The sequence below is a fragment of the Drosophila nasuta genome, chromosome 2R (assembly GCF_023558535.2).
Source record: "Drosophila nasuta strain 15112-1781.00 chromosome 2R, ASM2355853v1, whole genome shotgun sequence".
Classification (NCBI taxonomy): Eukaryota; Metazoa; Arthropoda; class Insecta; order Diptera; family Drosophilidae; genus Drosophila; species Drosophila nasuta.
Window position 1 is genome coordinate 5438953 of NC_083456.1, and position 25191 is coordinate 5464143.

The 25191-nt window shown below is 36.4% G+C and overlaps 2 protein-coding genes across 4 annotated transcripts in view; one reads left to right on the forward strand and one right to left on the reverse strand.

Annotated features, from left to right (window-relative positions):
- Positions 1-2487, reverse strand: part of LOC132785554 (uncharacterized) — a 45435-nt gene extending 42948 nt beyond the window's left edge. Inside the window, exon 1 of one of the 3 annotated variants that reach the window (XM_060791705.1) lies at positions 2151-2487. The gene's annotated coding sequence lies outside the window, so the exon portion shown is untranslated. Of the gene's footprint in view, positions 1-1906 lie in introns of all 3 variants that reach the window. The other 2 variants (XM_060791704.1, XM_060791703.1) reach the window with 2 other exon arrangements.
- A 17724-nt stretch (positions 2488-20211) lies between these two features.
- The window catches only part of LOC132785305 (neuroligin-4, Y-linked), a 79220-nt gene continuing 74240 nt past the window's right edge, over positions 20212-25191 (forward strand). Inside the window, 1 exon segment of the mRNA XM_060791343.1 lies at positions 20212-21048. The gene's annotated coding sequence lies outside the window, so the exon portion shown is untranslated.

Below are 25191 nucleotides of genomic sequence, written 5' to 3' on the forward strand. Positions count from 1 at the left end.
ACAGCTGTTATCACGAAAAAATAAACCGATTGAATGAATAAATTCGTTTCCGATGGTCACAATATGTTGTCCAGAGGAGTACAAATGACACGCAGTTGCACTTATGAATAAATGAAAATAAAACTTTACAAAAAATGCAAAATCACAGGACTCGCAGTTGGCAAACCATTCATTCATTACACATACACAAACATATGAAAAAATGTGCATCTACGAAAATGTAACAAATATTGATTCGAAACGCATTTCATGTGAATTCTGTCTGAATGTCATAAATCATATAGTGCTCATAAAGAAAAGGCGCCAGCAGCAGCAAGCACAGAAATTTCTGTTGCATTTGTAATGCAAATGAATCTAAAGTAGCGTCAGTCGTGGTTTTAGTGCCCTATGCCACTCGTGACACTGCGCCAAGACACAGGGGTGAAGAAATTTGCATAATTAGCATAGAGACGACAACGCATTGAAAGCTGTCACATTTGACACACAAGTTAGCGAGCCGCAACAAGGAGAGATGAGGCGCATCGCGGGAATCTACCCCAAAATATAATAAACCCAAAGCACAAACAAATTTTCGTAGCAGAACAAGCTGAATAATAACAACAAATTATCTTGCAACTAATTTTAGATGCCTCATAAAAATTCGAGAGGAGAGAAATTCGAATTTCAAAATGCGAAAAACTTAAAAATCAAAATCAAAATCTACGAAATACTCGCAAGTTCAACAAACTCAAAAGCCGCAAAAATACGCTGCAAATTATTTCGAATTATGCGGTTTATTTTTGGGACCATATAGCCTGCAGCATGCAAAGCCTCCAAGTGGGGCGAGCGAAAAAGTGGGCGGCCGGCAAGTAACAAAATGCATAAATCTGGCCCATTATCATGTAAATTAAGTGAAGCAAATATTTTTAAATAACCCGGCTGCTCTGACATGTATTTTAAAGCCAAATTGTTTACACCCGAAATTCAAGAGAACACAATTTTCTCTATTACATTTTCAACACTTAAGTATAGAAATGCAAATTTTTTACTTGATAGGTAAACAAATTTTTTATAGATACATCATGTGTAATAAAGTATGATGTGTGGGTGAATATTTATTACAAGTTGGAATTTTGCAATGGAATTTGTCCTTGAATCATCTTTATTAATCAACTCTCCAAATTGAGTGATGAATGTTTCAATCAAACATCAGATGCCAAACGAGTTACATTTAAAATTAAACGTTTTAATTAACAAACTTTAGGCTTTAACAATATAGTTGGACACCTATTAATTGACATTTTTGTACAACTTTTTTATTTAACACATTAATTGTTTTCACATTATACACTGAAAACAACAAATCTGCTTAACTTTCACAGAATTTGCAGAGTTTAAATTAACATTTGCGTCCCAATTTTGATAGACAATTGCCAGTGTAGCCTGAGCCTTTAAATTTATTAATTATCTTCCTAAAGCAAAAATTATTTGTAGATTGACTTTTAAGTGCTTGCCCGTAGATTGATGAAATTTTCACTTATTTCAACTCGTGTTTGTTTGCATATCTTATGTATATTTATCTGCAACACAATATCATGAAAATTAAGTGAAAACATTCAGCTGATTTATACGAAGGGAGAAAAAAACGAAAATAAAAATTTAACACATTTTCACAGCAATTTCACAAAGTGTTTTTTAAATATATATATTTTTTCTGCATATCTCTTTCATATTCCGCAAATTATGCATTAATTAATGCAGAGTGCAACACGAATGCTGCAGGTGGAAGGCCTCAATGCCATATGCGAATTGTAAATATTTGCAATAACCACAGATTTTTTATTTCATGTTTTCCGATATTTTTTTTTACAATTTGCATTTTTGCAATAATTATACGCATTATCAATTTCGAGCAATTTGCATTTACCAATTTGCGCAACGACTTTTTCGCTTGATTTGCTTATTATGATTTCGAGGCACTTTGATCTGAATGTAGAAACTCACAATTGAGCACATTTGACAATCGCTTTGATCGCTCAGCTCAGCTCTTCTCAGCTTAATATATTCTAGGCGAACATTTGGCAACGAATAAATATTTATCTTTGTCACTTGGCATAATTTGCACAAATAAATAAATACGAACTTTGATTATTTTTAACCCGAATACATACTGATTGCATAAAAAACATCCGCTTTTCGTTTTTCATTAGCGATATAAGCAATTTCACAGAAATATTTACGTTTTTATTATTCTCTTTATTTGTATTTGTATTTTTATTTTTATCTTTATTTTGTTTTGCCGTAGGGGTCTGACCCTTCCTTCCTTTTATTTTACACTTGGCGCGCGATCGACGTTGACGTTATTTTGTCCCCCTTTTTCGACTTGTCGTTTATTTTTAGCACGGGGCACAAGTCGTATCTTGTGAATACTTTGCTCGCCGTAAGTATTGCCCAAGATGCACAGTCCGAGCAGGAGAAACACACGAACTACACAAGCGGCACGATCGACGTTCTAGAGACAACTGTTTTATATTTTGCATCTAGGTTGCTACTTTCGGATTTGTCGTGTCTGCGAGATTGCTCTCTCTTTGGTGCTCTCTTAGCATCGCTCATTTTAAGGCGGTTTCTAGATTTCTTTAGAATGATTAAAGGCTAAATAGCATTATGAAATTAGCCTAATCTTGATAACAACAAACATCGAATATTCTATTATCCTATTTTCGCTCATTGAAATTCAGTTTCTTTGGAGCTATAATTACTTTTGCAGTTTGATCAATCACACGATACTCCAGCAACTTTTCCGTTTATCTGCCAGTGAGACAGGTTAAAAGACGAACTGCAAAAGAAGTGGAAAGGAAAAGTCTTGCAAGCCGCTTATCGGATACTTCCTGCCACAAATCTTTCACTCTGTTTAAGTGCTCAGACTGAGAGTGCACTGTGTGTGAACAATCTGAGTTAAAGTCTTAAATCAGCTTGGCTTTTGTCCAAAAATATACCTGCCTCCTATGTGTTACCTCTTCTCTCAGTCGCTTGCTGTCGCCAACCACGTAAGGAAAAGTCAGGTAAAGTTTTTTTTTTTCTTTTTTTTACCAAATTTTGCATCCCTTAGAGCAGCGAGAGCAGTAGCTAAGTGACTTGTTTGACTTCTTCATTGTGTCTGACTGCCACTCCAACTTCACTCGGGCATGGGGAAAAGCGTTTAAAGGTGATTGCCAACTCCCAAACAAGCTCCCAATATCCTTTTTCACCAATTTTTGCGCTTCACTCTCTGCGCAATATGTGTATATGAACGTGTGAGAGTGTGTGTGGCTTACACGTCAGTCAGGTTGCGCTATTGCCGTTGCTCATACGACAAGTAGAACGGTTGAAAAAATTGTTGTCTTGGTTGGCCTTGGACCGGCGCTGACATGCTACAAGTTCAGCTTGTTGGGGTTTTCACTCTTCGCGAGACAGCTTTGTAAATTGATTTGCTCTCTGACATTTTGAAAATCATTCGAGTAGCTAATTTACGACCATCAAAGTGCGCCAATAAATTTGCCTTAATTGCTAGTTAATTAAATCGAAAGACCCTTGCAAAACGAGCGAATTCAATCGAATTTTTCTTCTTTGCCCAAAATGTGTTTGCACTTGTACTTAGATGCAATGCATTGACCAAAATAGCAAAACCGAATGACAGGCAATTACGAACGTAAATTCAACAAACGCAAACGGAAATTCAAATAATATTAATCACTGGCAAATACTATAATAATATTTATTGAAAAGCAATTAAAAAGCCTAATTGAAAGCACCATGTACTTGTAGTCACATATAAAACGAAACCAACTATATTTTATTTATTTCTGCACCACAATCGAAGCCCATATACATACATAACATATGTATGTCCATTTGATTATGACTATTTTGATGTTTTTCAATTTTTACAATTATGAATTTTAAATCAAATCAACGTTATCCATATTCTTTCCCTTATTGATTTTGTGTGTTTTCGCTTTCAAAATGTTGTTATGAGTGCGTTATTAATTTCTGTTGATTAATGACACTTTAGGTGATAGCGTGTATAAACAAATTTAAATATTTGACTCGCAAATTTTGCTGAAACGCTCGTATTGAATTTGAATTCATATTGATTTAACTTTAGTCAACGGATTAAATTGGCAATGGCTTAAAATGAACTGAAGCTTGACGATTGAAGGTCACATCAATAAATTCACATGGGGACGTCGTTTTGACCTTTTTACGAGAAGCTTTTGTCTCTAAGCCGCTTCGCATTTTTCATGTTCAACATTAGGAAGCTCATTTAATAAAGAGCTGACATTTTTATGACCCTTTCAATTTCTTGCTTCACTAATTCCTTGCCAAGCAATTTGTTCCATTCATTCAAGCAGCCAGTTGCCAGCAGCCAGCAGCCAGCAGTTAGTAGCCTGTCCAGCCAGCGGTTGCTCACTCTAGGGGATTACAATTTGCACCACAGTTACGACCTAATTAACTTCGATTTCTGCGCTGCAGGCATTTACATAATTGCATTTCGTAGCGCATAATTTTTACATGCAGAGTTGCATGCCACGCCCCGACCAAGAGATAAGTAAACCAAAAACAAAACCTACCAAGGCGGCGTTAAAATCAAGTTAAAAGTGAAAGTTGCAAGAGAATAGAGCTGAAATTACAGTCCAAAGCAAAATGAACAAAAAAAATGTGTAATTGTCTTTTTTCCCTCGGACTCCTGCTGCTGCCGTTTGCAACTGATGCTGGAGAGGGACATATGGCGCCTTGTCAGAGGATCTAAAAGAATCCTGGGCACAACTGTGTGGATAGCCCTGAACGAGAGTCAGAAGCTCCCACACGCTCCCAGGCGGCAATTCGAATGGAAAAAACCAACTTTAATTAAGCAATGCAATGACCAACTTTCAAAAAGAAAATGCAAGAAAAAACATTAATACAGATGCCCCATGATGAGAAAAAAAAATTAGAATCACATCTAGTAAAAGAGAGGAGAAAAAAGCGAAATGCAGCCAAATGATTTAATTCAAATGCAGCACGCAAAAGCAAACTAATTTGGTGGTAATTATTGCTGGACTTAGACTTGCCTTTATGAATGCCGTAAGTCGCTCTCAAGCTGTCTAATAAAACGTGGATTTTTTTGGCCAAAGCCTCGAGCAGTCGACACTCGACTAGGTTCCTAGCTTCCTGGCTGCAGCTCAAGTGTTTGGAGTAAACTCTGCACAAAGTGAACTGCAAATAAATTAGTCGGAAAAATTGGCCAAGAAAACTGCCATAAAATGCTTTCAACTCAAGTCGTTTATGGTTGTGCAAACTTGGCATCTACTTGGAGTCTGCTTGTAGATGCGCAAACGCATTTCGTTTTTAGACGAAGACGAAGCTTTCAATTTAGACTTCAAATGTAAACGAGGCAACAAAATCTTCAAAACTAACTCACAATAGGATAATATAAATATTTGAGGAATTTTATAAGAAAAATATATTCTAAGTTATACACACGCATCGCTCTTCGCCTTATTTTTATGATAAATTCGGGCATACTTGTATGTAGTTGGAATTAAAGCAGTCCACAATTTAATAACGAATTTTAAATCAATATGAAATTAAGGTACATTAAAATCTTTTCTATTATTAATGCTCAGACGTTCTTCGAAGACTGTTCAAATAACTAAAATCAGTTTATCATGATTTAAATTGAACCATATTTATGAGATAATTTTAAATTTCTGAAAAATAGAGTATGATAATAATTTACTTTAATGTTTATTTATACATTTTTTATTGACTTAAGTTTTCAATAAAATTTGTACTATTAGTTACTGCAGTAAAAGCAAATAAATTAAAATTTAAATGTTGAAAACTCAATTTAGTGAAATTTGGTTGCAAGTGGTTGAATAACTAATATAAAACTCTTAACTTAACTTGACTAAACCAAATTATTGGCTTTAATGTGTTTGTGGTTTTAAACTGACCAACGTTGAATTTCGCTGTGAAGCAAACGTAGAATGCTGCACATTACTTTAATCTCTTCGCATTTAAATAGAGATTTCAGGGGACATCACGCAATTCCTGCCAGACGGTTCAGGACATTTGGCGGACTTGGAGCTTAAAACTGAAAGCGAATGCAAAGCGCAAAATAAATGACACTCATTTACACTTGTCGCCTTCAAGTTGTTGGGGAAAAGTGTGTATGTGTGTGAGCTACATAAACAAAATCTGCACAAAAAGGAAACTAAATGCCGACTAAATCAAAATGAGTTTAGAGTGCGGGAAAACCCTTGACAAAGTTTGGCAAAGGACGCTTCAAGGGGGTGGCCGAGTGTTCAACCAAAGTTGCCTTGAAAAACAAAAATAACAAAGTACACACACACACAAGAACACAACAGAAAAAAAGGATAAAGAAGAAAAACACGAGGACTGTCCACTTGTATTAAAGGAAAACGCTGCAGGCATTTTAAGTGTTGTTAATGCCGCTGCGGTTCAGCTCGAAAGTTTTTCCAACAGTGGCAAATGAAACAAGTTTTCACAATTTTTCAGTGCACGTGGCTAGCCACTGGTCCCACCGAGGCGCACGGCCAGCCACCACTTGAGGGTCGTCTCTCAGTTTTATGCATTTACGCCCAGTCATAAAAAATAGAACTGAAAACAAACGCAAAAAATGCTAAAAACAAAAACAAAAAAAAAATGCGCACAAAACTTGCATCACATTTCGTCTACGCGTCGTTGAGTTCGTGCTGTCATCCTTCTCGCGAGGATATCTGGACTCATCAAATTGAAAATGGCGCCATGTCCAGCAGTCCAGCCACAGTTTGCCATTAAGGAAGATGAAGTCCCGGATGCCATCAAATATGTAAATGCAACTAGTACACTATTCCATGTCACACTGCTCATAGTTCCCTGTGAACTCATAATCTTATTATTCATTTCATTTAGTTTTTTTCTATTAACTCATTTTCATTTTTATTCAAGCGTTGGAGAGTGTCTTTAGTAAATAGCAATGATTATTTGTCTGCCCTTCTATCGCTCTATTATCACTTTGCGGTTTGCAATCCATTGCCACATTAATTAATAATCTTTTGTGGTTTAGTGCCTGGCATTTGCAATTCATTAAGCATTTTGTTATTAAAGCCATGCGCATATATTTTATCCATTTTGCAATTCAAATTCGAACTCTGTCGAGGGGATATTCATTACCAATTTGCAGTTTTTTCTCTCTTTTTTTTTTGCCAATTGTCTGAATCTCATAATTATACTTTCAGCATCTGCAAAAGACACTCGTACTGAGCTGAAATAAAAATGTTAAAAATTACCATAAAGAAACGCCAAAAGATATGCGCATCTGTTCCGCATTAAATATGTCATATCCTGTTTCCTGCGCTCACACACACACACAAACGATGGCGCATACAAAAACATTGCGAAGCTTATCAGCGACAGGCTTCAGTGCAACAAGGGAAATGAGAGAAGCAACGTTCAAGCAGCCTCTATTTATGCCCCAGTCCTTTTGCTGAAGCATCGCAATGTGCAACATGGGATTGGGTAGCCAAGAAGACACCAGAGTAAGAGAGCACCAAAGGAGTTACCCCTGGTGAATCGGAAAATCACAGATTGAGTAGCTCTGCACTCTTTAATGAACTCTTTCAATGCGAATTGGCAGAGTCTCCTATCATATACACCTTGATTCAAAAGATACTGCAATAGCCATCTATAATAATTAATATATTTAGTTTATTTTTTTTTTAATTTTTCGTCTTTGCAATCTATTGTTTTTTTCAAATTAAATTCAAATTTTTATAACAAAATGTAGTGTATACAAAAAACAACTCGAATCGTATTTGTATTTAAATGATTTATCTTATTTCATTTTTGTTGCACATTGTTGCTGATGTGCCATTTTGTACATTGGAGTATTGTTGTCTTAATTATTATTGTTGCTGTTGCTTTTGTGCTATAGCTTGGCTCTTTGTGCTGTCGTTTGTTGTTGCTCGTGTTGTTCTGGCTGGCTTTTCCTTTCCTCTTGTAGGTGTGCACTGGGTGGCTCTGATTGTTGACGTGGCTGGCAAACGCACACTTAAGTGCACTTGAACGTTTTTAATTAAAACACAATTTTTCAACAAGCATCAGCAACTGAATCAGAGACGCAAACGCAATGTGTTGTCGAGGGGAAAGAAAGCAAACTTACTAAAATTGCTGCCTCGAGATGCCACTAAAATATGTTGTGCTCTTGAATAAAATATAAACTGCCAGCCCCACCGAATTGTGCGAACTTTAGTCGTAAATTGTCTAAACATTTGCATAAATTGCCTCGTTTTCTTTAACGTCGTAAAAGAATTTGAGTATACAGATACAGATGCAGGAAATGCATCTAACGATTGCATCAATCATGCCGACACGCAAAGCACGGTTGCCAATATTTGCCAGTCAATCAGACCCCTACTTTGGAGAAGCCTCGAGCAACATCTGAGGGTCGTTTCTTGTGAATTTGTGTTGTTTCTTCGCAGCATAATCAACGTCATCATCGCCTTCGTTGACGTCAGTCAGCCAAACAACAAGCGGCAACAATGTTGTCGTAGCCAGAACCGCAGCCCTTGTACCTCGTCTGAGGTTATTTATACTGTGTTCCATGGATGATGAGGAAGATGATGATGCTCTGCGAAGGATGATGATGATGACAACAAGTGCACAACCCTTTAGCCTCAGCGCTGAGTTTGCTATGTCTTCCAAGTACTTGTATCGCAGCTCGTCTACGCCCTGCCTTTAGCCTGAGGGGAGTACGTGCCCCAGCAAGCGAGGCTGCTTGACGTTGGCATACCACATTTACTCTCTATGTGGCTGCACTTGCCACGCGCCCCACAAAAATAAACAATGTGCCGAAGACGTACTACAGATGAGCCAGGTCTTGAGAGCACAGAAATTGGGGATCATTGTGCGTTACTGATGGCAACAACAAAACAACCGCATATCATGTGTAGCAATTTTGAGAGATGGATGATAATTTTCAGAAACCTTTGTACACACATATCATTTCGCTACAATATATTCATACTCCATGAAACCTATTTATTCGTCAGCCATAAAATGCGATATTAATTGCATTCGCCTTTAGTTATGTCTAAAATATTCAAGACCACATTGCCAAAGCATAATGTGTGCATTCAGCTTCGGTGGGGCAAACGACAAATTAACAATAACTAATTGGAAGCTAATGACCAATAGATGCTGTCACTGTCAGTTCCTCGTCTGCTCCTAAACTACGCTCCAGCCATGTATTATACCACAAACATCAACAACAACAACACCAATGTGAGCCAAGAGCGAAGACACTTTGGCTGAACGCCCAAGAGGCGGCTCCCCTTAGGGAGCGACTCAACTCCCAGTTGCCAAATATGGAAATAACATATAGACGAGCATACATATTTTGGCATAATTAGCACCCAAGCTGCAGGCGCCAATAGACAAACAAGCTCTGCTTCAAAAGGAATAGAGAAATAAGTCAATGTCAAACGAATTGCCATTACCCTATTAAATATCGGAAGGAAATAGTACGCATAAGTCAAATTTAAATTATAAGCCAAGTAGAAGCTTACCGAAATTTTTAAATTTTAAGTTTTTAAAGTGTGTGTTGTAAGCTCGTAGCATTGGAAAAATACTTTTAATATAATAATATGTTTATTTCAGTTTATGTCTATGACAAATTAACTTAATAAAGTTCGTTACAATTTGATTTTCTTTCACGATCTGCCCACGTTAAGTTACAAGTTTTGTTTCCCACTTATATGTCTATCGATATTGTCTTACATTTAAATAATCTTTCATTCTATGTTATGCAAAATTGTTTAGTTTAAATAATAATTATTAAGTTACAAATACTTAAGTTTAAATTTAATATATCGCACTGTGTTGATAAGTTATGCTAACCTATTTTTTTTTTTAATAAATGAAAGTAAAAACTGCGATTTTTTTTTAAATTTAATTTTCTTCAATTTTGTATTTATACAATAGATGCTTTAAAAAGAAAAATTGTTCAGAAATTGATTTTTTTAAGTTCATCATTAAACGTACTTTAGTTCATTCGTATAACTAGTCATTTTCATTATAAGTATTCATTTTCAATAGTTATTTTGACTTTTCTCAATTAGATTAATGAAACTTTTATATTGAAGTACACTGCATTAAAACAACAACAAATTATTTAGACCTTTACTGGCAGACGAGGAACTGGCAGTGACAGCATCTATTGGCCATTAGCTTCCAATTAGTTATTGTTAATATAAAACTTTAAGTTTTTAAAAATATATACAAAAAAAAACTTAGTCTTCTTAAAATAAATTTGTTAAAGTCCAGGAAGCATTACCTTCTGCTTGATATTGCGAATGTACCTTCGGTCCCAAGTACAATGTGCTCTCTGCATATGTGATTCAACATATTGACAGGCGAGTGCGGAAGGCAATACTCGAATATGTATGTATGTGTATGTATCTCTGTCTCTGCATAGATATGTGTTGGTATCTACTTTCACATGTACATGTATGTACATATCTTGCCGGGTCTCTGGCTGGCATACAGATTTGGCGACACGTCCTGAGGCAGACATAAACATGTACTGTGCAAATGTGTGAAGTCATTTAGGAGTGAAAGATGGCAAAGATCCCTGATGGGGGAAGTTGGGCGACATTCTACTTCCAAGAGGCAATTAGAAAATGATTTAGCGCAATTTTCATGTGATTAAAAATAGCGAGCAAATAAGAGAGAGAGCAAGATTGCTGGGCTACGGCACGTGAGCTGCCATCAAGAAGAGCAATAATGAATATTGAGTTATCAACTGGCAAGTGTACAAAAGCATTTCCATGAAGCATATTTGCATAATTGTAATGCCACACAATACAAATTAAAATCGTAAATAATAAATTAACCCGACAGAGTCAACTGGCTGCCTCTTGCCTACTTTTGTGCGCGACGCGACGCGACGAGAAGAAGTCTCTCTGCTCTGCTTGTGACAATGTTGTCTGGTGTCTTAATGCCCCAGCATAACTCAAGTGGCAGCTACTGATGCTCAGTTGAGTGGCAAGACAGTTTGCATACTGTTAGTTACAGAGCGCTCAGCCTTTTTACTGTAACTCGCAGCTGCCATCTTCTAGTCTTTCAATATGTCTGCCTCTCTTTGTGTCTATGGGTGTGTGAGTACGCCATTTTGTCGAGTGACAGCCATTGGCGTCGTATTCGCATCAGTTGTAGTTGCCTAATGGCTGCTTTGCGGCTTAACTGTGGCAACACTGAAGCAGGGAGAGGAGCTTAAAGGAACTGTAGACAGACCCTGAGGTATTTAGAGGCTGCTGCAAATATTTAATGCACTCTCGACGGCTTCGTCTTCGTCTCCAAATTCGTTGTCGTCTTTGTGGTCGTTATTGACGTCACGACTGCGACTGTTGGTCAATGTTTAAAGACGCCTTAGTGGCTTATGTTGTAGCTGGGGAATTGTGTGTCGATAGCATCAAGAGTGATATCTGTAAATGGATAATTGATGACCTTCAACTTCTGAGCAAGTAAATTAGTGAGTTATTTTCATCACAAGTATGAACACTCAACTTGAGGTCCAATGAATCTTTATTTAAGTGATTTTCAATCTTTCACTAAATTTATCTGTTTAAATTCGGAATCAATGTAGCGAAAATGCATTCTGCCGAAGGTATTCCCACCTTCCCAGTGTATGCAGCTCAGAACAATGACCAAAAATCATTTTCATCTCCGCGGGCCACACTCAACTTGAACAATTTATGGCCGCAGTTGCATTCTGCAAACCAATTGAAATGTTAATAAATTTTGCGTACTGAAATCGACAGACATTTGGGGGGTCAGACTTCGGTTCGAACGTTGTTGCAAACCCGAAATCAATTTGCATTGCAAGCAGCAAAGCCTTATGGCAAATGGGGAGCACATTTGAGCTGGTTCACAGTCAGAGCTCTATATCAATCACTTAACTATTTTCCACTGAAATTTATTTTCAACAAACTAAAGCAAAAAGCGCAACCCAACAAAAAACAAAAAAAACCAAAAACTAAAGTGGATTTAAATAAAAACAATTGCACAAGGGCCATACGCAAAATAGGAAAAAAAAGAATCATATAAAATTTTCATACGAAAATTCCGCACGTTTTGCTTTTTCTATTTTATATTTTATGTGTTTCGCTGTCGAAGCATACGCCAAAACTGTGTCCCACCGCATGCTGCTTCTCTCCCGTTGACCTTTCGTTATTCCCTTTTATTCCGCACGTTTTGTTATTGTTCAAAAATATATTTTTTATGCAATTTATTCGCTTCCATTCTTGTTGGTTTTATTCGATAGCTGTCATTGCTGGACCTGGACGTTGTTAGGCTTTGAAATGAACACCAAATATTTTGTTGACGACAACTTTAGGCCAGAAATAATTGTTTACAATGTGGATTAGCTTGGCTATCTGATTCCCTTTGTCTAAACAAAATAGTATTATATATTTAAATTTACATATCACATGAATAAATAGATTGATGAAAAAGATATGATCTTAATATTATCTTCCTATTGAAATGTTTTCGAAGAAGACTTTAAAATTCAATTCAACTTTAATACAATTTTAGAACTTATACATTTATATATTTACCATATGGGCAATTCTCTAGAAAGTGCAACCGGCGCCAAAAAATTCAAACTCTACAAAAGCATGTTTTCTTCACATTTGTTTATAGGGAAAATATTACATTTAACTAATATAAACGATTTTTCCATTTACTCATAACACATTTTGAAAAATTTCAATGCAAAGTCGAAGATGAGCAAAAGTTCTGTTTTGAAGATTTCTACTACAAGTTTTGTTTTGATTCATTTCCTTAAAGGGAGTCAGTATGCATTGATACCCTTAGTTTAATATCTTGTTTAATATCCAAGGAATATACAAAATATATAAAAGAAATAATGCAATAGCTAATAACGGTAAATTTCTTTTCAGCTAATCAGCTTCTATTTTTGTCGCGTGCGACAGTGAAAAACAGCATTTGTTATGAGTGCATCTAAAGTTTTTGTCCATTGAGCATGCAAAACTGTGTCCAAACACATTATTTGCTACCAAATATAATAAAATAAAATTTGGATGAATATAAGCACAACTTCATTTTTAAGAATTTTTGAAAGTTTGTCGCGTGCGACATGGCAAAAAAAAATTTTTTTTTCGTTAAATTATTTTTTTTTTTAGTGTAGATGATGCATACTCTTTTTATGTGCAAAAAATAATATAAATTTCATGTCATAAGCGCCAATTGAGACATTGTCATTAAAACAATGATAGAATGAATGTGCACAGTATACCGGGTATAAACCAAATGAATTTGTTTGGCTGAAATGGCCAACAAACGAAATCTACTAGAACAGTATATTCATAAAAAAAAATGTTTTGACATTAATGATGTAATTTAAGATAGGTAATTATGTTTCTAATGTACATGATATGAATATATTACGTTTTGTTTACCTTTATTAAAGTTATTTTTTAAAGTATGAAATTTCAGTTGAAAATAAAAATATATATTGAATATATCAAAAAACTATGAAAATGCTTCATATGCTCTTCAAATGAACTTAAAAAGTACAAAAAAACAGCATAAAAAGTATGATGGAAAAAATGTCGCGTGCGACATGTCGCGTGCGACAGTGATTAAAATTTAGTTTAAAAAAAAAACAACTTAATATTTTTAAGTCAAACCAAATACACTATTTAGATAAATATATGCATAATACATTAAAATTAATTGCATTAAAATCTTTCATCACGTTTCGCTGAAATAAGTGCTTGAACTGGTTTTTGAAAAAGTAACTTCTGTTTTTGTCGCGTGCGAATGCGCAACATTTTTCAAATTTTCTTGAAAACGAACAATTGCCCAAAATCCATCTTAGCACCAATTATAGTGCTAACCGAGAGCTATAAGTTTCAATTTTTACAAAATTAAAATAATGTCTTGGCACATGTTTTTTTTCAGTTTGAATGCGTACAAATGTCGCATTCGACATCAGAGAATTGCCCATATGTAATAAATAGTTTAAATGGTTATTAAAGTATTAAATTTAAATTGAAAAGAAGAAATTTATTTTGAACTTTATTGAACTAAACAAAAAAATATCCTTTGTACTCAAATTATAAGAGATCTTTGTAATATAAATATTTAGTAAATATTTTATCTATCTTTTACGTTGTATTAACTTTTTGAAAGAAATGCTGAAATTTTAGTAATATTTTTGTTTACATTTTTAGTCAAATAATCAAAAGCACTATCAATATTCGAAATGGTCAATTAAAATGTTGGCAGGTAAACGTAAAAGCGATTTTTTTACAAATCATCAATTGCATATTTTATTAAAAATTGCTCAGGGCTGGCACTTTTATTTTTAATGGAAGTCGAGTGGGTTAGTTGAAAGCCTTTGCAACAGCATCAATATGCAATTTGTTGTGATTTTGCATCTATTAAAAATTATTGGAAATTATTTCAAAAAAGTGCTCCCAACCGTGCGCTAAAAATACACAATCGAAAAGGGAAAATTTGCACACGACCGAAAGGGTGAAAAACAACGAAGAAACAAAAACACAAACCGTGAAGCGAATTTTGTACACTCTTTAAAAAATGTTTTAGAGAATGTAAATGAACCTTTGGGGCATGCTAATGAAACTGCCAGACAGCTTATGTTAATTGTATGATAACTTATGGATTTTAGCTCGAGCATAGACAAAGCGAATGAGAAAAGTGCTGATGCCGAAGGCGGGCGAAAAAAATAAAGGAAAAAATGTTGTTTACCTTTTTCGCGTCATCCGCGGCGACAAAATGAAATCAAAACACGCGCCGTTCGCGCAGTTCAAACACCCCGAGCGTATCCCCAAGATGTTGTCGCGACCTTAGCGTGGAGCATGTGCCATGGAGTGCCATAGAGAAGCTAGCCTCTCAGCCTCAGTGCCTTACAGCCTGCCGTGCTGTGTGTTATGCTAAATTTAAAGCATGTTGCGGCTGAGATTAGAATAAAGACGCGTGTTGCGGCTGCCAGTGCGACATGTTCGTTGCTCGCTTGCTTGTTGCTTGTTGCTCGTTGTGCGTTGTTCGTTGCTCCATCCCAACTGGGGTGCGCTCCCTTCCTCATATGGGGAGATGGGCTAACATCTGGCGTGGCATATCACACGCGTGCGCTCTTTAATTAGCTTCTGGATGGCGGGACAAAGGCGGGGGCTGCACTTGCAGTGCTTGCTTGTACATGCATGTCAAATGCATTTCGTGGGCAAGTATTGTGCCAAGCACACAGAAGAGTGTGTGTGTGAGTGTGTGTTTACTCAAGTTGTCCGCCCAAATAGGAGTGGCCATACATTGCTTCGCTTTGCTTTGCTTTGCTCTGCATGTTGTGTTTATGTTTAGACATTGCAGTTTCAGATTGTCCAAAATGCTATCCAAATGTTGATTATTTGAAATTGCTCATTGCCGCAGATACGCATGCAAATTGAAAGCCCAGCCGGGACCACAAATCAAACACAATTGCCAAAATGCCAAGTTCAAAATTAAACAAACATCCCAGCATCACACCGTCAAGTTGACCTGATTATTACCAGCAATCTGGACAAAACGTAAGCGTTGATTTATGATATCACGACCACGCCACGTACTCACGAGCAGAGGATTCAATAATTACTAAAATTTGGAACGGATTCCAAATACACAATTACAAACACTAAGCTAATTGCAATTATCATTAACAAACCAAATATCGAACAACATTTGAGGTATTCAATAAAGGGGTGAAGAACTATCGATAGTGGGCTCCATCGATATTATACGATAGTCAATTTTGGCCATAGATAGTGTCGATAGTACCATCGATTTTCGCCGATATACAAATTTTGATGCATTGTCGCTTGTATTACATTCTTCGCAGTAGTCAAGATAGTTGTGACGTCTGAGCTTTTCAAAATCTTCCAGATATGTGAAATTTTTATCTTTTTTTCAGCTTGTCTGTACTTGACGCTCTAAGAGTAGCGGTTATTCGACATGTATCTTAAATTCGAAACATTATCAATTCTAATACTTCTAATACTTACACTAAACAAACATATTTTTAATAACCGATCCATATATGGGTAATTCTCTGACGGATGTCGCGTGCGACCATCTTTTCAGAGAAAAAAACATAACCTGAAACAATTTTAAAAATAAGAAAAGGTTATTTTTATAGCTCTAGATAAGTACTTTAATTAGAGCTAAGAATGATTTTGGGAGTTTTTTTCTGTTTTGTTTCCTGTTTTGATAATTGAAAAAATTAACAAATTCGTACGCAAAACCAAAATATAAATGAATTGATATATTTTTTCTTAAAATAAAACAAGTTCCTTAAATCAATCTAAGCTCTAAAAATTGTGCTAATCCAAAGCTTTAAGAATAACCTTCACTTATTTTTAAAATTGTTTTAGTTTATTTTTTTTTTAAACTGTTAAGATGGTCGCACGTGACATCTGTCAGAGAATTACCCATATATTTTTTGTTTTTCTTAATTTGTGACGATTTTACACAGAACAGAACAGTAAGACGCCAGCTATCGATGGCACCATCGATAGTGGAAAGTGTCTGCTACTATCGATAGTGACTCGATAGAGCCTAACCATCAATAGTGCCATCGATGGTTCGACCCCTCCATTTCAATATTTCATGATTTATCTGCTCAATAAATGTGAAACCTTTTAGTGCAATATCTTTTCCCAGATTTTACATCTCACCCAAAAATCATAGCTATGTTCTCATGACTATCACTACACCACTATTTTTATACGCATTGGGTAGAAAGTATTATAACATAACATTGTGCCAGCAGGATATACATATATGTATGTAACAGGCAGAAGGAGTCATCACAGATCAAATTTGTTTCAAATTTTCGTCACTCCCACACCCGCCTCCGAATATCGAAAAAAACACGATTTTTGTTACAAACAATAATTACTTCTCTACTAAAATTAGGTGAAGTTACTTATAAAATACTTCTTTATGACAAAATACGCCTACTGGAATCGGATCTTAGTTACTTTCGCTGACAATCGCGTATTTTTTTATATATTTTATATTTTGAATGATAACAATATACATATATCAAATATATATATAATATATTTTAGCGGATTTGTTGAAAATCAAGCACAATCGGCTTTTTACTCTATTTAGACTCGGCTGAATCATAAAAATTTCCGTTATACTCTATTTAGATATTATATTCCGGTTAATTTATTTATATTGATATTCTTCTTCTTATTGCCTTAATTTATTTACTTCTTCACCCCTAAACAGCTGTTCGCTTGATGAAGTTTTGATGTAAGCACTTGCACCATAGAACTGCATCATTGAAGCAGATGCAGTAATATCGTATTAATGATATTTGCTGTTTAGAAAATATCGATATATCGATATTTTGATATATTTCCGACATCCCTAATCCTAGGCAGCAGTATCTTTAGTTGGCTTTATTTCTTTGTAGGAATGTTTAACAACGGTTTCATCTTTATTGAATTCTCGATAGTGCAAATAGTCTAGTTGACACACTAATCACATCGATAATTTCAATTCGATTTGTTATCTATAAACTGCAAAACCATTAATTTCTCTTGCTGCCTATCACAATGATGGATGAGTGCGGCACAAATTAAAATTTCAATTGGCTTGCCAGCTGCATGTAAACAGCTGCTACAATTGCACTTGCCTCTCACACACTTTTGAGTCCCTCGGGCTTTCAGCTCTTAGACCGCAACAGACACAAACATGAAGCATTGACCACAGAAGCACACATAACTCACATTTGGACTCGAATTTTCAGTGACTGCTGAAGCTCTAGCTGCTGAGCTCCTGAGCTGCTGGGCTCCTGTGTTGAGCTAAGCAATTGGAATGGCTGCAAATGCATTTCATTGGTTTTTGGGCAACGGAAATTGCAGATAGCTTGAATCGAATGCATTAATCAAAACAAGATATTTTTGGTATGCACTCAAAGGTGTGGCATGTGCATAAATTAGTTATTGAGTGCAGTGCAAAATGAAAGCCTCTCGAATGAATTAATTTCTCTTTCTTGCTATCTCTCTGTCTCTCTTGCATTTGCCATTTGTTTAAATACTCTAAGCTCGCTCCTCGCACACTCAAAGGCGCCTAATCTTCCATCTACTGCAGACAATCGGCCCACACACAGATACAAATACTCATTCTTATTCTCACACATACACTGACGCATGCAGCCACTTCCGTTGTCATTTTTTTTATGTGCAGCCCACAGACCTTGCGTCCTTGGCAGCAGATATAAAAAGAGTCTCGAAACTTGAATCTCGCATATCGTCGACCAGCCTCATTGTAAAGCAGCCAAAATCAGGGTGAGAATCAGCATGAGAATGAGACGAGGCGGTGAATCACAGTATCAGAAACAGTAACAAATTCAGGGCCGGATTCATGTTGCCGCTGTTGCAGTTTTGGATTTAGCCACAGCAGAGGTTAAATTGTCCGTGAAGGATTTATTTGCTGAAAATTATGATTTATAAGTTCAGCAGCCAGTTGCACTTACAGCACACAGCACTCACACATATTCATACACAGTGTGGCATCTTCCTCTGCTTGCACTCCTCACACACTCTTCGTGTTGCACGAGTATTGCAGATGCCTGTGGACCAATTCCTTTGATTGTTTCTGGCCATTGACCTCGATTCGCAGTGGGTCACAGGTCAACGTTGCGGTGCGCTGTGGTGCACATCCTTTTCGCCCGAATGGATCCAGAAAAATGACTGGCACAAATCTAAAATTGAATTGAATTACGCATTGCTTTTAACTACAGGTAAAAATACCTATTGTTTCACAGAACTGAGAACTGCAAAGTAAGCACAAACGTTGCTCCATCATAAATTGCAAATAAAAACTCGGAAAAATGGTTGAGGATGCAACTGCAGTATTTTTTCATGTGCCTGATGAGTAACAATAGGGAAATAGAAGATAAATTAGCTAGCTTGTTATATGGTTATAATAGTGTCCTTCAACTATAATCTTGATAAACATTTGATTAATATGATATATTTGAACGGCTTTTATTGACACGCCACATAAAGCTGTTACTTCTTTGAGTTAAACTTCTGGCGGAAAAAATTGGAACTATTAAAAGTTTTCCTAGTAAAAACCACTAACCATACAATACAATATTGTATGGTTAGTGGTAAAAACAGCAATAATTCTCCATTTATTCGAAAAGGTTTGAGTATTGAATTAGAACTATCGAAAGCATTCACTTTTGTTTTCAACCAAAAAAGCTTAATTGGATTATTTAAGCGGCAAGGTAGTTGGTGATTTCAGCTTTGCAAGTGTCTCCACTAAATTTGGTGGTCATCTTGGCTAACGAAAAATTTCCCCATATTTAAAAGCAAATGACACCTGAAAATGTAGCTAATTTGCAAATCCATAGAAAAGAATGTGACCATATATTTCTTTAAAAATCGATATGTGTATCGATGGATATAAATACCGATACCATATTTACAAATTGTACGGTCATGTCTAACAATTTAGGTCAAGCAATTATTTCAACTGCCAAAGATGTAATGTGCGTCTGAGAACGTTTGAACAGAGTTTTCGCTACATGAACATTAAAAATTGTATATAAAAATTGGCTAATTCATAATAAATTCACACAATTTCAAACAAATAGTAAAACAGTCGCACACTCTGTATTGATAATATTTTAATTATTTCGTATCTACTATTCATGTTATTATTTGTACTGATTTATTAATTTGCTAAATAATACTTATTTAACACAATCATTGTTTTGTTTTAGACATTGTTTTCAATACAAAATGTCAAGTAAATTTCCTGATATCTTGAGAGTTAGCTGCGTTAAGGAGAAATAATGCCTTAACAAATTACAAAAGTATTTCCTTTTATGCCCCAACATTGCGAAGGGGAAATTTCCCTTAAGGAAATTCTCTCTCTTTTATTGGTAACATGCGCGCTCTTTGTCGCTCAGTAAGTGCAATGTGCTGGTTCGCTCGACGACCGTTTGGCGCCAGTGTGCACGTTTTGGAGCTCCCTGGAGCTTCGGGCCAGCCTAACGAAAGAAACGAAACGGTTGAAACGAAGGGCAGGCATGAGATGAGGCTGCGCCTGTTTTTGGCTTTTGGATGTAGCGAAGTGGCGTGTCAGTTCACGTTCGATATTTGTGTTGTTTGGTAGCGGTAAACGGGCGCACGATAACGCGGCATCAACGGTTCGACCGCGACGCGTTTTACAATATTTGTACAATACTGTGCTCGTGTGTGAGTGCGACAAACAGCAGCAAACGCGAATGCGAGCGCTAATGCGAATTCGAATGCGAGTGCGAATGTGAGTGCGTGCGTGCGTGAGTGTGTCAGAGTGCGTGTGTGTGTGCGAGTGAGTGTGTGTCAGCGTGTGTCGGGAAGTGTGTGTACATTGGGCGAAGGCATTTCAAGTTGTTGCATTGACTAGGCCCGTGTGACCAAAAACAACGCCCAGATAACACATTGACACCAAAATATTTTGACCGCACACAACAACAACGAACGAAGTTGGCTGCATGTCAACCGGAAATCAACTTGAGCATCAGCTTCAACTTCTGCCTCAGCTTCAGCTTCAGCTTCAGCTTCAGCTTTAGTTATAGCTTCAGTGTGTGCGTGTGTGTATAACAGGCGCCAATAAGTCGCAACTTCCATGCCTACGTTTCTGCTGTGTATGCCGCAAAAAGTAAATAATAAAATAAATAAATAAATAAATTACGCGCCAAGCACTGCAAAGGCAGAAAAAAGGCAAAAGCAAATACAAAAAAAGGAAGAAAGTAGAAAGAGAAAAAAAAATAAGAAATATTAAAGCAAATATTTATGCCAAATGCTTTCTGTTCAGTGCGATGATATCCAAGTGAAGTGGCAGACAGTGCAACAATAAGCGTTTAACTAGGACAGAGTCAAAGTTGAAACCGGACGAGCGCGTTAAGGACTTAAGGATCAAGTGTACTTGAACTCGGCGAGCACGTCTAGAAAAACGGTAATTGAGTCATAAATCATTCATAATTAAAGTGCGAATTCGCAACGAGCTACGAGAGGAATTTAACATAAAATGCTATTTGAGGATTTCGAATCAGATTCTATATTGGATTTATTGTCAAGTTTTCGCTTGGAAATATTACACGCTAATCTTTCACATGACAGCCAGGCACTTGAGATAAGTCAAGTCATCTCATCCCAACTCAAGTTGAGATTGGGGCCAGAACTGATTGATTAGCTGCAGATTGGCTTGGCAATCACCTGGCTGGATGTCCGGTGTTGCTTCAAGTGTTTACCCCACATTTATCTGGCATTCTGCCTGCTTTCCAAACTAACTTGTGAAGCCGCCAATAATCGTACGAGTACATTTGCCAAATTGGCAATTTCTTTATGCCATTGTTGTCTATCGTGCTGTGCTGCTGCTCGTCCTCCTCCTCCTCCTCATTGTTGACAGCGACAGCAGCGTCGCAATTAGTGCACAACTCTCAGTTTGAGCTGATCAACGAGTGAACAATGCCCCAACCTTTGGACTCAAGTGTTTGTGTGCGTGCTTGTTCCCTCGTGCTTCGAGTCGATTGTTTTCCTCATTTATCCTTCATTGAACTCATTGACATGCTCTTATATTTGTGCCAAAGATTACGAAATCTTCCCCTGACATCTGCGTTGCTTGAAGCTTTGACATAAATTTATTATTACTTTTCAAAGTAGTTTTTAAAGTGAATGTAATAATTTGCAAAATTCAGTGAAAAAATGACTGCCAAAAAAAAGTATATATCAATAAAATCATACACAACAGACATTAATATTTCACAGACAAATATGGAATACTAAATAAATGGTGTTTCTATTTATTTATTATTCCATAAAAAAAGAATGATTCACTCATATATTATTCCATTGTTTACAGAAACTTTTGAATTTGTAAAAAATCTATTCTCATTAGTCGATTTGTGTTTGATTTGTTGAAGGTGGAAAGAGTCGACTTTTAATTAAATATTTATTTTTATGTGAAAATAATACGTAGACATTATCAGGTCAAACAGAATGTGGACCCCTTGGGCGATGACTATTGTAATTATTTGTCAGGACGGAAGTGCTCAGTCCAATCATAGTGAGGCACATTCTAACTCTGGCTCTGGCTCTGGCTGCTTAGTCGCTGTGATTAATAATGCTTAATTGCAAGTATTTGCGTGGCAGTAAATGCCAAGGAAGAGAGCCCGCAGCGAGGCTTTCGCCCTGACTGTATATTTGATTGATTACAACATTTTGTCGCACTAATGCCGAGCGAGCGGCAGCAACAAGAGCAGCACTAATCCTCTTGATAAGTTTTGCGTATACTTAACTTAACACTAAAGATTACTGACGCTTAGTGGGCCACGCCCCCCTCCTTGCCGCCTCGCCGCCTGTCCGCGAGGCTGAGATTGCTGTTCGCCGAAATTCTATACCCACTTGAAGGCTAATCAACAATTAATGAGCAATTAATATGCAATTTAGGGGCACAACTTTGCTGCCCACTGCACTGTCCCTTGTCCTTGACTGTGTGTGAGGATTTATTTCGGGGAGACTGTGTGTGTGTGTGTAATCATGCGTGCCTTAAATGCATAAATTAGTACACATGCAATTGTTGACTCTGGATAATTCTTGCTTCTCTGCACGTTAAGTATACGCCATGGTGTGTGGGCGCAACTGAATTCCATAGAAATTAAAAATTAACAATCGAACACAATAAGAAACCATTTGTAATTATTATTTAGTGAGGCGCAGTCAATACAATTGCACATATTAAATTTGTTGCCATTGTTTAAATAATTTGCATCAATTAAAATTCCCTGCAGCACATAATATGACAGTAAATTGGAAATATTTTAAATAAATGCTCAGTCAGTCGACAAAGCGAACATATTAAATACATAAAATTCTTGTTTCTTTTTAATTTACTTTTATTTTTTTCAAACATCAAGTGTCCGCGCACACAAAAACTATAAAAAACATATATGTAAAGCAAATATGCATAAAAATTTACAGCTTTAATTAATTTTTAATATTTGACAAACAAAATTGCTCAATGTGAGAATCGTACAAAAAATGCAATGAATAAAGCAAACAAATATGCAATTCCATTTATATGTAAATTATATTCTACTCCGTTCGCAGTTAACATTTTGGCATTAAATTTAAAACAATATTTACACAAGTGCACAAGTACACAAGTTTTTCCACATTCATAATTAAAGCTATTCGATAACAACTGAAATGTTTAAGGAGGGGGGCAGAGCAGAGGCTAAATGTGTCAGAAACTGTAACTGCAAAGCACGTGCAGGTGAACATTAAATAATGAAAGCCATAAATCATGGTCATTGGCCTTGTCAGAAGGCGACTACAATAGCTTATGCTTGAGGTACACGCAAAACATGTCGAGCTTAGTTCATGCAATACTTTCGATAATAATAGTAGTTGTTTGGCTCAAACGTAAAACTTGACGTGTTTTTAATGCTATTAAAAGTTAATTAGCAAATACGCGTAACGCTAATGACTCAAATTAGCAAAGTAACTTGCGTAACTTCTACACAACTTTTGATGAGTCAGATTTTTGTGTGGTATAATGCCAAGCAAATTATATCCAAATATCGAATCGAGCCGAATATGTGGATAATTAAATGAAACACAAATAACATGCGAGTTCATGCTTAAGTTGGCTTGATGCAACAGACTCTCGCTTCTCTCTGCTCTGTGCATTAATTCAATTGTTGTTTAAGTTTCTCGTTTTTTTTTGTTTATGGGGCAATTAGCAAAGTTTTCTGCATGGCTGCATAAAAATTGTAGCATACTTTGCAGCATCAACCCACGCGTATATGTGTATGTGTGTGTTTGTGTGCAGGATGCTTGTACCATATAATTGAATATTAATCATGCGCCGCCCATGGCCATAATTCATACGACACGTTGGCTCGGGCAGGTAACGAGACTCGTTCGATGCCATAAAGCACTACAAATAAAAATGCTGCTCGATACGAGTGCTCGCTTCCGTGTGTATGTGTGTGTGTGTGTTTGGGTGCCTGCAACATTTATGTATGCAACAGCAAACGCTTAAAAAACAAGCACATGCAACAACAGCAGCAACAACAACAATGACAACTGCTCATGTCAGTGGCTGCTCGAATGGCATGCACAGCTATAAATAAATTTGCTCATATTTCAGCACATGAACAATAATTAAATTCGTTTATATTGCACATGGGAACTGCTAACCATTTGCTTCAGCTTCTGCTTCGTCTCCTTCTTTCCCCAACTCCGCCCCCGCACAGTTCGCGTTGTCTTTATAGTGTTTTTTTCGTTTCCTCTGTTGACATTTATAATGGAAACGAATGCTGATGCTGCACTTGCACTCTGCCTGCCCCATCATAGCGCACTTTTTATGCAGCCCAATTAATTGTTTTTTTGTTTTTGTTTTTGGTTTTTGCTTTGTTTACACATGCACAGCAACACCGAAAATGTTTTGCAGTTAAGGCAAAAATTATTACACCACACAACCGCGTTTCCGATTCTGAAGTTTATGGCACATACTCGTAAAATCCAGTTTGTGCTACATTTTTTCTTTTGGTTATTGTTGAGGGGAATTGACAATATTGGAAATTAATTAAGGTGCCATTTGTGCGGTCCCCTTTGCTAATGGCGACAACTTGTAATGGCTTCGTTTTTACATAAAATGCAGAAAAACTCACAAAATTTTTTTATCATTATGCATTTTGTTTATTTTACTGAATGAGTTGATTAATATTCAGATCAGAAAACTCAATTTATTACAGGATTAAATCAGTGCTTTTTAGTTCAAAATTTATTTATAAGTTTTATTCATCACACTCCACATAAGATATCGCTGTTAAATATCATTCAATTTATTTGCATTGGAATCTTAAGTCATTCGAGTAAATTTAAGCGCTGCAATAATGAATTGCTTGACTCGTAATTGAGATCCAGTTGTATCGGGTTGCGATGTTCTGGATGGTCATTACAGGACAGCAGGTCATAAATTTCACTGAGTCTGCAATTAAATGAACAATTCTTTTGCCTCGCAACTGCAGCGGCCCGTTTGATTAAATTAAAAAACTGCGCAAACACATGATAAATGTTTTATTGTAAATAA